Raw genomic sequence first — 16,625 nt, forward strand, 5'->3', positions numbered from 1 at the left:
GCGAGGCAGCTGGTCTTGCTTGTGGATCTTTGGGGTACGAGCCTGACGCCGAGCAGCTCGTTTTTCATTTGACGTGCCTGGAGTTGTTTTCAAAGGGATGGAAGAGAAGCTTATGAAATAGGATAGGTTACCGAGTCTTCCTAAAACGCTCACGACAGTTACGTAGAAAGCCGAAGCGAAGGACGAGGGAATAAAGTTCTGTGCTTCCTAAGTAAATACGGTACGCTTAAAAGTGATCTCCGTGCAGGGTCCTAGTTGTTTCTGTTTTTAAAATCAGAAAGAAGTTTAAGAAGTCTCAGCGGTTAGTCGTGTGGGAAATAAATGGCTCTTCCGCAAAAAATTCCACGTCAGCGAGGCTCTTTGAACGATTCTTCTCGCAATCGATTCCGACTACAGCCAGTTCATGGTTTAATGTCGAGGTGTGTGCTCGCTCTCCTCTAAAGCAGTATTTCGTTTGCATTTCAGTCCTGTGGGTCATGACAAATTTGGGAAGAACCCGAAGGAAACTTTTCATCCTGGGACACAGAAGGTAGGAGGTGAGTTGTTTTGGGGGTTTGGTTTTTTTGTTTGTTTTGTTTCTGTTTGGTTTTTTTTTTTGGTTGGTCGGTTGTGGCTTTTTATTCTTCTCTGGAAAAATAAGTCGTTACGTAGAAATGCTAGCGGTTTGTTTCTTTCTGTAGCAGGATAATAAGGAGGAGTAGAGTTACAGGTAGAGAATCGGCTGTCTTTATCAGTTGAAGTGGCTACTTTGAAATTAAAACAAATACAGGAGCACATTAACGGGGGGTTTTGCGCTGTGTCTTCGGTACCGGTGTGCTAAAGATGTTGTTTTGTTTACAGGATTCATTGGCTGTCGAAGAGCGAGAGGTAAATGTAAACTTTTCACTCCTAGCACTCACTCGGTGACGTGTACCGACTGAGGTATCAATTGCTTATTGGAGTGAAAAACTGCGGCGTTTCTGTGCAGCGTCTGAGATCGAAAATCATTTCAGGCACTGGCATAACCTATCGTACTAATAGATGACCAGCTTTAGTAACGTCATCAAAAAATCGTAATCTGTGATGGAAAGCAGAGTCTGAGGCGTCTGCTACTTGAGCATGTAACGGAGCTGGTACGAAGCGTATGTTGCCGTGCGTAGGTCGTGTACAAAAGATGTATCTAACAGTCCTTAGAGGAAACCTTATTTGAGGTCTTTTGTTTGATTGTCTGTTTGTCCTGTAGTTTTTGGTTTTCTTTCTCCGGGACCTGTGAATTTTGAATGTGGAGTCCTGCATGCTAAGGATGGGCAGCTTACAGACGAGGAAACGTTCGGCGCCGGTGAGTTTTTCACCTTTGTCTCGGCTGAGGGTTGCCTAAGGTGTTGAGCTTCACTGCGAGTACAAACATGCACGGTCCTGACCCTCTTAGGCTTGGTCTTGGGAGCCTTGAAGGCTTGTATACCAATCGAATCGTTACACTGAATAAACTGTTCCTTTTTTTTCTAGCGGGCGTTCCCAGAATGAAGCGGTGTGGAGCTGAAGGGGACTACGATTTCAAGGTTGACGGAGCCATTTGGACCGAGTCTTGAAGATCTCTTCGGTGTTTGTTCAAGGAAACTTAGTCTCGAGACAGTCCTCTGGCTCGCTGGCGAAACGGTAGGAAACTGCTTTGTTGATCCTGACGGTGCAGTCTGTTGGAAAGTACAGATTCCTTGAGGGATCAGAACCACGTCCGTTGTTTCTCTGATTTAAAGGTGAACAGGCCTGTGTCGTTCAAGGGAAGACTCAGCGTTGGTTTTGTTTCTCTGAAACACAAAGTGCCCCATCTAAAGTGCTTACAGAGTCTGAGTTGATTTTTCAAAAGCAGAGACTTGTGCCGTTTGCAAACCGCCTGTCGCACTGCTCAAAGACAAAAGACGTTCACCCGAGAAAGTTTTTGGAAACGAATGCCAAATAGACGTGGGGAAAGAGCTGGAGAGGTTTATGTCTTGTCTGTCGAATTACCTTCTCTTTAGTGCCCTTACATTTGACAAGAAAAGGTTTCATTGCCTCTTTTATCGTGAAGACAATGTTGCTGGTGTTTTTATAAGGAAAAAAAAAAAAAAAAGTGTATGCCTGGTCTCTCGAGTGATTCTTTTGTTTTTTCTTTTTTTTTTTTTTTTTTTTTCTCTTTTTCTCTAGACTGGTTGAATTGAATATGTTCACTGGAAGAAGTTGATCCAGCGAGATGTGAAGCCGGGCGACTTGCTAAGGGGCCGTGGGCAGAGTTCCCTTCTCGCTTCCATTCGTCTAATAAAGGGTGCAGTCTGTTAGGTAGACTGGCTGCAGTACCGAAATTTTTTCGCCAGGCGGCAGCAGCGTGGCCGCCCTGCAGAGTAAGGGCAGCGCATGCGCAGACGGGGCTTGAAGCCAAAGGGGGCGTGGTCTGGGGGGAGTAGTCGCGTGGTGATGACGCAATTCCGCTTCTGCGCATGCGCAGAAGAGGTACTGGCAAAACTAAGGGCAGCGCATGCGCAGTGCCGGCTTGAAGCCAAAGGGGGCGTGGTCTCCGGCGGCGTCGCATGCGTATGACGCAATTCCGCTTCTGCGCATGCGCAGAAGAGGTACTGGCAAAACTAAGGGCAGCGCATGCGCAGTGCCGGACTGAAGCCAAAGGGGGCGTGGTCTCCGGCGGCGTCGCATGCGTATGACGCAATTCCGCTTTTGCGCGTGCGCGGAAACGGCTTGCCCCCTAGGGGCGGGGCTTCGGCCTCGCACGTACGGGTTACGCAGACGGCCCCGGAAGTGGGGTTCATTTCCAGCCCGCGCGGCGCGCCGCCGCGCCCGTGGCGGTGCGGAGCCTTCGCCGGCAGCCTGGAAGACTTTCGGGCCGGGACGTGCGGCGGCGCGCTGGGTGAGCGCTCGGCCTGAGGGCGGGCGGGCGGGCGGGCGGGCAGCGGCCGAAGGGGGGGGGGGGCGGGCGGCGGGCCGGCGCTCGGCCGCGGCGGGGAGCGCCTGGTGCCGGCGGCGGGCGGGCTGAGGCGGGCGGCCCGGCCCGGCCCGGGACCGGCGGGGCTGCCGGCCGTTCTCGTCTCCCCGGCAGCGACGGTGGTCAGCGGGCTCCTCACGGTGCTGCCTATTTTGGGCTGGTGTTTTTTTTTTTTTTTGTCTCTCGGGGCTGCGCCGCTACCTCAGCGAGGAGGCGAGGAGCGGCGGCGGGGCGGCCCCGGTGCTCGCCGCTTGTGGCGGCCTGGCGGGGCCCGGGAGAGGGGAGGGGTCGGCCCGCGGCGACCTGCCGCCCCCCCCCCGCCGCCTCTGGGCTGCCCGGGCAGCCGCCGCAGCTCTGCGCGGGGCTTTGTCTTTCCCCCAGCCGCCGGCCTGAGCCGCGGCAGCGGGCTGGGTCTGGAAGCGCCCTGCAAGTCTGACGGGGGTATCGCTGCCGTGCATGTGGTCTGCCTGTCTACCGATCGTTCCTGCCTCTTGTTCTGCTGGGGTAATTCCTTTGGGTAACGCGTCGGGCTCCGAATGGAGTGCATCCTGACTTCCTCCTGACCCCTGCGAGACGTTACCGGTGTTTGCCTTCCTCGTGTTTCACAGGGCCTCGGCTGTCGCGTGCGGAGAAGCTGTCAGCCTTGTCAGAAGAGAGCGTGTAGCCAGCAAGCGCGTCGTGGTGCTTCGGGACCAAGCTGATACCGCAGGCGTCCGTCTTTTGTTTGCGAAAAGGGATCGCGAGGAAACGTGCCGGTGTCGGAGGGGGAAGAGGTAGGAGGCAGCTTTCAACCGCTTTTAGGCTTGACTCCTGCGTTCCTGAGAACGGTTCTGGGCTTTGAGGGGTTTGCTTTTGGCTTTTTGCCTTAAGCTCGTCCTCCGTCACCGCTGTCGGCGTGCGCCGAGCCGCTGCTTAGGGAGCGGTGGCGGTACAGGCTGTGTGCGTGCCGACCGTCCTCGAGGCTGTAGCTGTATCCTACCCTAAAAAAAGCTCTCCGTAATACCCTGCTTCCGTTAGGACGCAATTTTCTCGAGTTCCCCCCCCACCCCGGGGTGATTTTCCCACACGCCTGCAGGCAGCAGGACTAACGTCATCTCCTTTTGCCCGCCTGGGCTCGGACTAAAATCCCTTCCCTGGCTGTTCTTTAGCTTGTACAGCCTTTGAGCCTTCCCTCGGGCCTGGCTGATGGTCCTTTGCCATTTCACCCCGTTCACAGCCAGCGTGAGTTTCGGTACCGACTATGTCAACGAATTTCAGCTGCACGACAAACCTGCTTTTTTGTCAATTAAATTAATCTCAGCCTTTTAATTGCTTTCGAAGGGAACTACAGGAGATCCTGTCGGCGTGGTGGCCTAGCGTAAGCGATGATGGAGAGGCGCATCGGATGTGACCTCCGTGTCAGCTCGGTGTGCCTCAGACAGACTGCATTTGGCACTCCGTGGCGTGCTGCGCAGCTCCAGAAATTCACGGTAGGGGAAAAAAAAGGGGCGAAAATGACAGTCGCGCTGAAACACGAGTTGGGAAGAAATGCTGTACGTGAGGGCTTTCCGTTGAGCGAGGCAGCTGGTCTTGCTTGTGGATCTTTGGGGTACGAGCCTGACGCCGAGCAGCTCGTTTTTCATTTGACGTGCCTGGAGTTGTTTTCAAAGGGATGGAAGAGAAGCTTATGAAATAGGATAGGTTACCGAGTCTTCCTAAAACGCTCACGACAGTTACGTAGAAAGCCGAAGCGAAGGACGAGGGAATAAAGTTCTGTGCTTCCTAAGTAAATACGGTACGCTTAAAAGTGATCTCCGTGCAGGGTCCTAGTTGTTTCTGTTTTTAAAATCAGAAAGAAGTTTAAGAAGTCTCAGCGGTTAGTCGTGTGGGAAATAAATGGCTCTTCCGCAAAAAATTCCACGTCAGCGAGGCTCTTTGAACGATTCTTCTCGCAATCGATTCCGACTACAGCCAGTTCATGGTTTAATGTCGAGGTGTGTGCTCGCTCTCCTCTAAAGCAGTATTTCGTTTGCATTTCAGTCCTGTGGGTCATGACAAATTTGGGAAGAACCCGAAGGAAACTTTTCATCCTGGGACACAGAAGGTAGGAGGTGAGTTGTTTTGGGGGTTTGGTTTTTTTGTTTGTTTTGTTTCTGTTTGGTTTTTTTTTTTGGTTGGTCGGTTGTGGCTTTTTATTCTTCTCTGGAAAAATAAGTCGTTACGTAGAAATGCTAGCGGTTTGTTTCTTTCTGTAGCAGGATAATAAGGAGGAGTAGAGTTACAGGTAGAGAATCGGCTGTCTTTATCAGTTGAAGTGGCTACTTTGAAATTAAAACAAATACAGGAGCACATTAACGGGGGGTTTTGCGCTGTGTCTTCGGTACCGGTGTGCTAAAGATGTTGTTTTGTTTACAGGATTCATTGGCTGTCGAAGAGCGAGAGGTAAATGTAAACTTTTCACTCCTAGCACTCACTCGGTGACGTGTACCGACTGAGGTATCAATTGCTTATTGCAGTGAAAAACTGCGGCGTTTCTGTGCAGCGTCTGAGATCGAAAATCATTTCAGGCACTGGCATAACCTATCGTACTAATAGATGACCAGCTTTAGTAACGTCATCAAAAAATCGTAATCTGTGATGGAAAGCAGAGTCTGAGGCGTCTGCTACTTGAGCATGTAACGGAGCTGGTACGAAGCGTATGTTGCCGTGCGTAGGTCGTGTACAAAAGATGTATCTAACAGTCCTTAGAGGAAACCTTATTTGAGGTCTTTTGTTTGATTGTCTGTTTGTCCTGTAGTTTTTGGTTTTCTTTCTCCGGGACCTGTGAATTTTGAATGTGGAGTCCTGCATGCTAAGGATGGGCAGCTTACAGACGAGGAAACGTTCGGCGCCGGTGAGTTTTTCACCTTTGTCTCGGCTGAGGGTTGCCTAAGGTGTTGAGCTTCACTGCGAGTACAAACATGCACGGTCCTGACCCTCTTAGGCTTGGTCTTGGGAGCCTTGAAGGCTTGTATACCAATCGAATCGTTACACTGAATAAACTGTTCCTTTTTTTTCTAGCGGGCGTTCCCAGAATGAAGCGGTGTGGAGCTGAAGGGGACTACGATTTCAAGGTTGACGGAGCCATTTGGACCGAGTCTTGAAGATCTCTTCGGTGTTTGTTCAAGGAAACTTAGTCTCGAGACAGTCCTCTGGCTCGCTGGCGAAACGGTAGGAAACTGCTTTGTTGATCCTGACGGTGCAGTCTGTTGGAAAGTACAGATTCCTTGAGGGATCAGAACCACGTCCGTTGTTTCTCTGATTTAAAGGTGAACAGGCCTGTGTCGTTCAAGGGAAGACTCAGCGTTGGTTTTGTTTCTCTGAAACACAAAGTGCCCCATCTAAAGTGCTTACAGAGTCTGAGTTGATTTTTCAAAAGCAGAGACTTGTGCCGTTTGCAAACCGCCTGTCGCACTGCTCAAAGACAAAAGACGTTCACCCGAGAAAGTTTTTGGAAACGAATGCCAAATAGACGTGGGGAAAGAGCTGGAGAGGTTTATGTCTTGTCTGTCGAATTACCTTCTCTTTAGTGCCCTTACATTTGACAAGAAAAGGTTTCATTGCCTCTTTTATCGTGAAGACAATGTTGCTGGTGTTTTTATAAGGAAAAAAAAAAAAAAAAGTGTATGCCTGGTCTCTCGAGTGATTCTTTTGTTTTTTCTTTTTTTTTTTTTTTTTTTTTCTCTTTTTCTCTAGACTGGTTGAATTGAATATGTTCACTGGAAGAAGTTGATCCAGCGAGATGTGAAGCCGGGCGACTTGCTAAGGGGCCGTGGGCAGAGTTCCCTTCTCGCTTCCATTCGTCTAATAAAGGGTGCAGTCTGTTAGGTAGACTGGCTGCAGTACCGAAATTTTTTCGCCAGGCGGCAGCAGCGTGGCCGCCCTGCAGAGTAAGGGCAGCGCATGCGCAGACGGGGCTTGAAGCCAAAGGGGGCGTGGTCTGGGGGGAGTAGTCGCGTGGTGATGACGTAATTCCGCTTCTGCGCATGCGCAGAAGAGGTACTGGCAAAACTAAGGGCAGCGCATGCGCAGTGCCGGCTTGAAGCCAAAGGGGGCGTGGTCTCCGGCGGCGTCGCATGCGTATGACGCAATTCCGTTTTCGCGCATGCGCAGAAGAGGTACTGGCAAAACTAAGGGCAGCGCATGCGCAGTGCCGGCTTGAAGCCAAAGGGGGCGTGGTCTCCGGCGGCGTCGCATGCGTATGACGCAATTCCGCTTTTGCGCGTGCGCGGAAACGGCTTGCCCCCTAGGGGCGGGGCTTCGGCCTCGCACGTACGGGTTACGCAGACGGCCCCGGAAGTGGGGTTCATTTCCAGCCCGCGCGGCGCGCCGCCGCGCCCGTGGCGGTGCGGAGCCTTCGCCGGCAGCCTGGAAGACTTTCGGGCCGGGACGTGCGGCGGCGCGCTGGGTGAGCGCTCGGCCTGAGGGCGGGCGGGCGGGCGGGCGGGCAGCGGCCGAAGGGGGGGGGGGCGGGCGGCGGGCCGGCGCTCGGCCGCGGCGGGGAGCGCCTGGTGCCGGCGGCGGGCGGGCTGAGGCGGGCGGCCCGGCCCGGCCCGGGACCGGCGGGGCTGCCGGCCGTTCTCGTCTCCCCGGCAGCGACGGTGGTCAGCGGGCTCCTCACGGTGCTGCCTATTTTGGGCTGGTTTTTTTTTTTTTTTTTGTCTCTCGGGGCTGCGCCGCTACCTCAGCGAGGAGGCGAGGAGCGGCGGCGGGGCGGCCCCGGTGCTCGCCGCTTGTGGCGGCCTGGCGGGGCCCGGGAGAGGGGAGGGGTCGGCCCGCGGCGACCTGCCGCCCCCCCCCCGCCGCCTCTGGGCTGCCCGGGCAGCCGCCGCAGCTCTGCGCGGGGCTTTGTCTTTCCCCCAGCCGCCGGCCTGAGCCGCGGCAGCGGGCTGGGTCTGGAAGCGCCCTGCAAGTCTGACGGGGGTATCGCTGCCGTGCATGTTGTCTGCCTGTCTACCGATCGTTCCTGCCTCTTGTTCTGCTGGGGTAATTCCTTTGGGTAACGCGTCGGGCTCCGAATGGAGTGCATCCTGACTTCCTCCTGACCCCTGCGAGACGTTACCGGTGTTTGCCTTCCTCGTGTTTCACAGGGCCTCGGCTGTCGCGTGCGGAGAAGCTGTCAGCCTTGTCAGAAGAGAGCGTGTAGCCAGCAAGCGCGTCGTGGTGCTTCGGGACCAAGCTGATACCGCAGGCGTCCGTCTTTTGTTTGCGAAAAGGGATCGCGAGGAAACGTGCCGGTGTCGGAGGGGGAAGAGGTAGGAGGCAGCTTTCAACCGCTTTTAGGCTTGACTCCTGCGTTCCTGAGAACGGTTCTGGGCTTTGAGGGGTTTGCTTTTGGCTTTTTGCCTTAAGCTCGTCCTCCGTCACCGCTGTCGGCGTGCGCCGAGCCGCTGCTTAGGGAGCGGTGGCGGTACAGGCTGTGTGCGTGCCGACCGTCCTCGAGGCTGTAGCTGTATCCTACCCTAAAAAAAGCTCTCCGTAATACCCTGCTTCCGTTAGGACGCAATTTTCTCGAGTTCCCCCCCCACCCCGGGGTGATTTTCCCACACGCCTGCAGGCAGCAGGACTAACGTCATCTCCTTTTGCCCGCCTGGGCTCGGACTAAAATCCCTTCCCTGGCTGTTCTTTAGCTTGTACAGCCTTTGAGCCTTCCCTCGGGCCTGGCTGATGGTCCTTTGCCATTTCACCCCGTTCACAGCCAGCGTGAGTTTCGGTACCGACTATGTCAACGAATTTCAGCTGCACGACAAACCTGCTTTTTTGTCAATTAAATTAATCTCAGCCTTTTAATTGCTTTCGAAGGGAACTACAGGAGATCCTGTCGGCGTGGTGGCCTAGCGTAAGCGATGATGGAGAGGCGCATCGGATGTGACCTCCGTGTCAGCTCGGTGTGCCTCAGACAGACTGCATTTGGCACTCCGTGGCGTGCTGCGCAGCTCCAGAAATTCACGGTAGGGGAAAAAAAAGGGGCGAAAATGACAGTCGCGCTGAAACACGAGTTGGGAAGAAATGCTGTACGTGAGGGCTTTCCGTTGAGCGAGGCAGCTGGTCTTGCTTGTGGATCTTTGGGGTACGAGCCTGACGCCGAGCAGCTCGTTTTTCATTTGACGTGCCTGGAGTTGTTTTCAAAGGGATGGAAGAGAAGCTTATGAAATAGGATAGGTTACCGAGTCTTCCTAAAACGCTCACGACAGTTACGTAGAAAGCCGAAGCGAAGGACGAGGGAATAAAGTTCTGTGCTTCCTAAGTAAATACGGTACGCTTAAAAGTGATCTCCGTGCAGGGTCCTAGTTGTTTCTGTTTTTAAAATCAGAAAGAAGTTTAAGAAGTCTCAGCGGTTAGTCGTGTGGGAAATAAATGGCTCTTCCGCAAAAAATTCCACGTCAGCGAGGCTCTTTGAACGATTCTTCTCGCAATCGATTCCGACTACAGCCAGTTCATGGTTTAATGTCGAGGTGTGTGCTCGCTCTCCTCTAAAGCAGTATTTCGTTTGCATTTCAGTCCTGTGGGTCATGACAAATTTGGGAAGAACCCGAAGGAAACTTTTCATCCTGGGACACAGAAGGTAGGAGGTGAGTTGTTTTGGGGGTTTGGTTTTTTTGTTTGTTTTGTTTCTGTTTGGTTTTTTTTTTTGGTTGGTCGGTTGTGGCTTTTTATTCTTCTCTGGAAAAATAAGTCGTTACGTAGAAATGCTAGCGGTTTGTTTCTTTCTGTAGCAGGATAATAAGGAGGAGTAGAGTTACAGGTAGAGAATCGGCTGTCTTTATCAGTTGAAGTGGCTACTTTGAAATTAAAACAAATACAGGAGCACATTAACGGGGGGTTTTGCGCTGTGTCTTCGGTACCGGTGTGCTAAAGATGTTGTTTTGTTTACAGGATTCATTGGCTGTCGAAGAGCGAGAGGTAAATGTAAACTTTTCACTCCTAGCACTCACTCGGTGACGTGTACCGACTGAGGTATCAATTGCTTATTGCAGTGAAAAACTGCGGCGTTTCTGTGCAGCGTCTGAGATCGAAAATCATTTCAGGCACTGGCATAACCTATCGTACTAATAGATGACCAGCTTTAGTAACGTCATCAAAAAATCGTAATCTGTGATGGAAAGCAGAGTCTGAGGCGTCTGCTACTTGAGCATGTAACGGAGCTGGTACGAAGCGTATGTTGCCGTGCGTAGGTCGTGTACAAAAGATGTATCTAACAGTCCTTAGAGGAAACCTTATTTGAGGTCTTTTGTTTGATTGTCTGTTTGTCCTGTAGTTTTTGGTTTTCTTTCTCCGGGACCTGTGAATTTTGAATGTGGAGTCCTGCATGCTAAGGATGGGCAGCTTACAGACGAGGAAACGTTCGGCGCCGGTGAGTTTTTCACCTTTGTCTCGGCTGAGGGTTGCCTAAGGTGTTGAGCTTCACTGCGAGTACAAACATGCACGGTCCTGACCCTCTTAGGCTTGGTCTTGGGAGCCTTGAAGGCTTGTATACCAATCGAATCGTTACACTGAATAAACTGTTCCTTTTTTTTCTAGCGGGCGTTCCCAGAATGAAGCGGTGTGGAGCTGAAGGGGACTACGATTTCAAGGTTGACGGAGCCATTTGGACCGAGTCTTGAAGATCTCTTCGGTGTTTGTTCAAGGAAACTTAGTCTCGAGACAGTCCTCTGGCTCGCTGGCGAAACGGTAGGAAACTGCTTTGTTGATCCTGACGGTGCAGTCTGTTGGAAAGTACAGATTCCTTGAGGGATCAGAACCACGTCCGTTGTTTCTCTGATTTAAAGGTGAACAGGCCTGTGTCGTTCAAGGGAAGACTCAGCGTTGGTTTTGTTTCTCTGAAACACAAAGTGCCCCATCTAAAGTGCTTACAGAGTCTGAGTTGATTTTTCAAAAGCAGAGACTTGTGCCGTTTGCAAACCGCCTGTCGCACTGCTCAAAGACAAAAGACGTTCACCCGAGAAAGTTTTTGGAAACGAATGCCAAATAGACGTGGGGAAAGAGCTGGAGAGGTTTATGTCTTGTCTGTCGAATTACCTTCTCTTTAGTGCCCTTACATTTGACAAGAAAAGGTTTCATTGCCTCTTTTATCGTGAAGACAATGTTGCTGGTGTTTTTATAAGGAAAAAAAAAAAAAAAAGTGTATGCCTGGTCTCTCGAGTGATTCTTTTGTTTTTTCTTTTTTTTTTTTTTTTTTTTTCTCTTTTTCTCTAGACTGGTTGAATTGAATATGTTCACTGGAAGAAGTTGATCCAGCGAGATGTGAAGCCGGGCGACTTGCTAAGGGGCCGTGGGCAGAGTTCCCTTCTCGCTTCCATTCGTCTAATAAAGGGTGCAGTCTGTTAGGTAGACTGGCTGCAGTACCGAAATTTTTTCGCCAGGCGGCAGCAGCGTGGCCGCCCTGCAGAGTAAGGGCAGCGCATGCGCAGACGGGGCTTGAAGCCAAAGGGGGCGTGGTCTGGGGGGAGTAGTCGCGTGGTGATGACGTAATTCCGCTTCTGCGCATGCGCAGAAGAGGTACTGGCAAAACTAAGGGCAGCGCATGCGCAGTGCCGGCTTGAAGCCAAAGGGGGCGTGGTCTCCGGCGGCGTCGCATGCGTATGACGCAATTCCGTTTTCGCGCATGCGCAGAAGAGGTACTGGCAAAACTAAGGGCAGCGCATGCGCAGTGCCGGCTTGAAGCCAAAGGGGGCGTGGTCTCCGGCGGCGTCGCATGCGTATGACGCAATTCCGCTTTTGCGCGTGCGCGGAAACGGCTTGCCCCCTAGGGGCGGGGCTTCGGCCTCGCACGTACGGGTTACGCAGACGGCCCCGGAAGTGGGGTTCATTTCCAGCCCGCGCGGCGCGCCGCCGCGCCCGTGGCGGTGCGGAGCCTTCGCCGGCAGCCTGGAAGACTTTCGGGCCGGGACGTGCGGCGGCGCGCTGGGTGAGCGCTCGGCCTGAGGGCGGGCGGGCGGGCGGGCGGGCAGCGGCCGAAGGGGGGGGGGGCGGGCGGCGGGCCGGCGCTCGGCCGCGGCGGGGAGCGCCTGGTGCCGGCGGCGGGCGGGCTGAGGCGGGCGGCCCGGCCCGGCCCGGGACCGGCGGGGCTGCCGGCCGTTCTCGTCTCCCCGGCAGCGACGGTGGTCAGCGGGCTCCTCACGGTGCTGCCTATTTTGGGCTGGTTTTTTTTTTTTTTTTTGTCTCTCGGGGCTGCGCCGCTACCTCAGCGAGGAGGCGAGGAGCGGCGGCGGGGCGGCCCCGGTGCTCGCCGCTTGTGGCGGCCTGGCGGGGCCCGGGAGAGGGGAGGGGTCGGCCCGCGGCGACCTGCCGCCCCCCCCCCGCCGCCTCTGGGCTGCCCGGGCAGCCGCCGCAGCTCTGCGCGGGGCTTTGTCTTTCCCCCAGCCGCCGGCCTGAGCCGCGGCAGCGGGCTGGGTCTGGAAGCGCCCTGCAAGTCTGACGGGGGTATCGCTGCCGTGCATGTTGTCTGCCTGTCTACCGATCGTTCCTGCCTCTTGTTCTGCTGGGGTAATTCCTTTGGGTAACGCGTCGGGCTCCGAATGGAGTGCATCCTGACTTCCTCCTGACCCCTGCGAGACGTTACCGGTGTTTGCCTTCCTCGTGTTTCACAGGGCCTCGGCTGTCGCGTGCGGAGAAGCTGTCAGCCTTGTCAGAAGAGAGCGTGTAGCCAGCAAGCGCGTCGTGGTGCTTCGGGACCAAGCTGATACCGCAGGCGTCCGTCTTTTGTTTGCGAAAAGGGATCGCGAGGAAACGTGCCGGTGTCGGAGGGGGAAGAGGTAGGAGGCAGCTTTCAACCGCTTTTAGGCTTGACTCCTGCGTTCCTGAGAACGGTTCTGGGCTTTGAGGGGTTTGCTTTTGGCTTTTTGCCTTAAGCTCGTCCTCCGTCACCGCTGTCGGCGTGCGCCGAGCCGCTGCTTAGGGAGCGGTGGCGGTACAGGCTGTGTGCGTGCCGACCGTCCTCGAGGCTGTAGCTGTATCCTACCCTAAAAAAAGCTCTCCGTAATACCCTGCTTCCGTTAGGACGCAATTTTCTCGAGTTCCCCCCCCACCCCGGGGTGATTTTCCCACACGCCTGCAGGCAGCAGGACTAACGTCATCTCCTTTTGCCCGCCTGGGCTCGGACTAAAATCCCTTCCCTGGCTGTTCTTTAGCTTGTACAGCCTTTGAGCCTTCCCTCGGGCCTGGCTGATGGTCCTTTGCCATTTCACCCCGTTCACAGCCAGCGTGAGTTTCGGTACCGACTATGTCAACGAATTTCAGCTGCACGACAAACCTGCTTTTTTGTCAATTAAATTAATCTCAGCCTTTTAATTGCTTTCGAAGGGAACTACAGGAGATCCTGTCGGCGTGGTGGCCTAGCGTAAGCGATGATGGAGAGGCGCATCGGATGTGACCTCCGTGTCAGCTCGGTGTGCCTCAGACAGACTGCATTTGGCACTCCGTGGCGTGCTGCGCAGCTCCAGAAATTCACGGTAGGGGAAAAAAAAGGGGCGAAAATGACAGTCGCGCTGAAACACGAGTTGGGAAGAAATGCTGTACGTGAGGTCTTTCCGTTGAGCGAGGCAGCTGGTCTTGCTTGTGGATCTTTGGGGTACGAGCCTGACGCCGAGCAGCTCGTTTTTCATTTGACGTGCCTGGAGTTGTTTTCAAAGGGATGGAAGAGAAGCTTATGAAATAGGATAGGTTACCGAGTCTTCCTAAAACGCTCACGACAGTTACGTAGAAAGCCGAAGCGAAGGACGAGGGAATAAAGTTCTGTGCTTCCTAAGTAAATACGGTACGCTTAAAAGTGATCTCCGTGCAGGGTCCTAGTTGTTTCTGTTTTTAAAATCAGAAAGAAGTTTAAGAAGTCTCAGCGGTTAGTCGTGTGGGAAATAAATGGCTCTTCCGCAAAAAATTCCACGTCAGCGAGGCTCTTTGAACGATTCTTCTCGCAATCGATTCCGACTACAGCCAGTTCATGGTTTAATGTCGAGGTGTGTGCTCGCTCTCCTCTAAAGCAGTATTTCGTTTGCATTTCAGTCCTGTGGGTCATGACAAATTTGGGAAGAACCCGAAGGAAACTTTTCATCCTGGGACACAGAAGGTAGGAGGTGAGTTGTTTTGGGGGTTTGGTTTTTTTGTTTGTTTTGTTTCTGTTTGGTTTTTTTTTTTGGTTGGTCGGTTGTGGCTTTTTATTCTTCTCTGGAAAAATAAGTCGTTACGTAGAAATGCTAGCGGTTTGTTTCTTTCTGTAGCAGGATAATAAGGAGGAGTAGAGTTACAGGTAGAGAATCGGCTGTCTTTATCAGTTGAAGTGGCTACTTTGAAATTAAAACAAATACAGGAGCACATTAACGGGGGGTTTTGCGCTGTGTCTTCGGTACCGGTGTGCTAAAGATGTTGTTTTGTTTACAGGATTCATTGGCTGTCGAAGAGCGAGAGGTAAATGTAAACTTTTCACTCCTAGCACTCACTCGGTGACGTGTACCGACTGAGGTATCAATTGCTTATTGCAGTGAAAAACTGCGGCGTTTCTGTGCAGCGTCTGAGATCGAAAATCATTTCAGGCACTGGCATAACCTATCGTACTAATAGATGACCAGCTTTAGTAACGTCATCAAAAAATCGTAATCTGTGATGGAAAGCAGAGTCTGAGGCGTCTGCTACTTGAGCATGTAACGGAGCTGGTACGAAGCGTATGTTGCCGTGCGTAGGTCGTGTACAAAAGATGTATCTAACAGTCCTTAGAGGAAACCTTATTTGAGGTCTTTTGTTTGATTGTCTGTTTGTCCTGTAGTTTTTGGTTTTCTTTCTCCGGGACCTGTGAATTTTGAATGTGGAGTCCTGCATGCTAAGGATGGGCAGCTTACAGACGAGGAAACGTTCGGCGCCGGTGAGTTTTTCACCTTTGTCTCGGCTGAGGGTTGCCTAAGGTGTTGAGCTTCACTGCGAGTACAAACATGCACGGTCCTGACCCTCTTAGGCTTGGTCTTGGGAGCCTTGAAGGCTTGTATACCAATCGAATCGTTACACTGAATAAACTGTTCCTTTTTTTTCTAGCGGGCGTTCCCAGAATGAAGCGGTGTGGAGCTGAAGGGGACTACGATTTCAAGGTTGACGGAGCCATTTGGACCGAGTCTTGAAGATCTCTTCGGTGTTTGTTCAAGGAAACTTAGTCTCGAGACAGTCCTCTGGCTCGCTGGCGAAACGGTAGGAAACTGCTTTGTTGATCCTGACGGTGCAGTCTGTTGGAAAGTACAGATTCCTTGAGGGATCAGAACCACGTCCGTTGTTTCTCTGATTTAAAGGTGAACAGGCCTGTGTCGTTCAAGGGAAGACTCAGCGTTGGTTTTGTTTCTCTGAAACACAAAGTGCCCCATCTAAAGTGCTTACAGAGTCTGAGTTGATTTTTCAAAAGCAGAGACTTGTGCCGTTTGCAAACCGCCTGTCGCACTGCTCAAAGACAAAAGACGTTCACCCGAGAAAGTTTTTGGAAACGAATGCCAAATAGACGTGGGGAAAGAGCTGGAGAGGTTTATGTCTTGTCTGTCGAATTACCTTCTCTTTAGTGCCCTTACATTTGACAAGAAAAGGTTTCATTGCCTCTTTTATCGTGAAGACAATGTTGCTGGTGTTTTTATAAGGAAAAAAAAAAAAAAAAGTGTATGCCTGGTCTCTCGAGTGATTCTTTTGTTTTTTCTTTTTTTTTTTTTTTTTTTTTCTCTTTTTCTCTAGACTGGTTGAATTGAATATGTTCACTGGAAGAAGTTGATCCAGCGAGATGTGAAGCCGGGCGACTTGCTAAGGGGCCGTGGGCAGAGTTCCCTTCTCGCTTCCATTCGTCTAATAAAGGGTGCAGTCTGTTAGGTAGACTGGCTGCAGTACCGAAATTTTTTCGCCAGGCGGCAGCAGCGTGGCCGCCCTGCAGAGTAAGGGCAGCGCATGCGCAGACGGGGCTTGAAGCCAAAGGGGGCGTGGTCTGGGGGGAGTAGTCGCGTGGTGATGACGTAATTCCGCTTCTGCGCATGCGCAGAAGAGGTACTGGCAAAACTAAGGGCAGCGCATGCGCAGTGCCGGCTTGAAGCCAAAGGGGGCGTGGTCTCCGGCGGCGTCGCATGCGTATGACGCAATTCCGTTTTCGCGCATGCGCAGAAGAGGTACTGGCAAAACTAAGGGCAGCGCATGCGCAGTGCCGGCTTGAAGCCAAAGGGGGCGTGGTCTCCGGCGGCGTCGCATGCGTATGACGCAATTCCGCTTTTGCGCGTGCGCGGAAACGGCTTGCCCCCTAGGGGCGGGGCTTCGGCCTCGCACGTACGGGTTACGCAGACGGCCCCGGAAGTGGGGTTCATTTCCAGCCCGCGCGGCGCGCCGCCGCGCCCGTGGCGGTGCGGAGCCTTCGCCGGCAGCCTGGAAGACTTTCGGGCCGGGACGTGCGGCGGCGCGCTGGGTGAGCGCTCGGCCTGAGGGCGGGCGGGCGGGCGGGCGGGCAGCGGCCGAAGGGGGGGGGGGCGGGCGGCGGGCCGGCGCTCGGCCGCGGCGGGGAGCGCCTGGTGCCGGCGGCGGGCGGGCTGAGGCGGGCGGCCCGGCCCGGCCCGGGACCGGCGGGGCTGCCGGCCGTTCTCGTCTCCCCGGCAGCGACGGTGGTCAGCGGGCTCCTCACGGTGCTGCCTATTTTGGGCTGGTTTTTTTTTTTTTTTTT

At 53.5% G+C, this 16,625-nt stretch overlaps 1 long non-coding RNA gene across 21 annotated transcripts in view; it reads left to right on the plus strand.

The window, feature by feature from the left end:
- LOC308058001 overlaps positions 1–16,625 on the plus strand; it is a 56,466-nt gene that overhangs the window by 12,996 nt on the left and 26,845 nt on the right. For 16 of the 21 annotated variants that reach the window (XR_013925587.1, XR_013925588.1, XR_013925589.1 and 13 more), the window contains 26 exons: positions 466–536; positions 841–1,112; positions 1,223–1,318; positions 1,486–1,635; positions 1,734–2,872; positions 3,556–3,720; positions 4,268–4,416; positions 4,967–5,037; positions 5,443–5,613; positions 5,724–5,819; positions 5,987–6,136; positions 6,235–6,855; positions 8,056–8,220; positions 8,768–8,916; positions 9,467–9,537; positions 9,943–10,113; positions 10,224–10,319; positions 10,487–10,636; positions 10,735–11,355; positions 12,556–12,720; positions 13,268–13,416; positions 13,967–14,037; positions 14,443–14,613; positions 14,724–14,819; positions 14,987–15,136; positions 15,235–15,855. This is a non-coding gene — a long non-coding RNA (uncharacterized lncRNA). The remainder of the gene's footprint in view (positions 1–465; positions 537–840; positions 1,113–1,222; positions 1,319–1,485; positions 1,636–1,733; positions 2,873–3,555; positions 3,721–4,267; positions 4,417–4,966; positions 5,038–5,442; positions 5,614–5,723; positions 5,820–5,986; positions 6,137–6,234; positions 6,856–8,055; positions 8,221–8,767; positions 8,917–9,466; positions 9,538–9,942; positions 10,114–10,223; positions 10,320–10,486; positions 10,637–10,734; positions 11,356–12,555; positions 12,721–13,267; positions 13,417–13,966; positions 14,038–14,442; positions 14,614–14,723; positions 14,820–14,986; positions 15,137–15,234; positions 15,856–16,625) is intronic. The other 5 variants (XR_013925597.1, XR_013925598.1, XR_013925599.1 and 2 more) reach the window with 5 other exon arrangements.

The sequence above is a fragment of the Falco punctatus genome (genome assembly GCF_963210335.1).
Source record: "Falco punctatus genome assembly, contig: scaffold_234, whole genome shotgun sequence".
In the NCBI taxonomy this organism is placed as follows: domain Eukaryota; kingdom Metazoa; phylum Chordata; class Aves; order Falconiformes; family Falconidae; genus Falco; species Falco punctatus.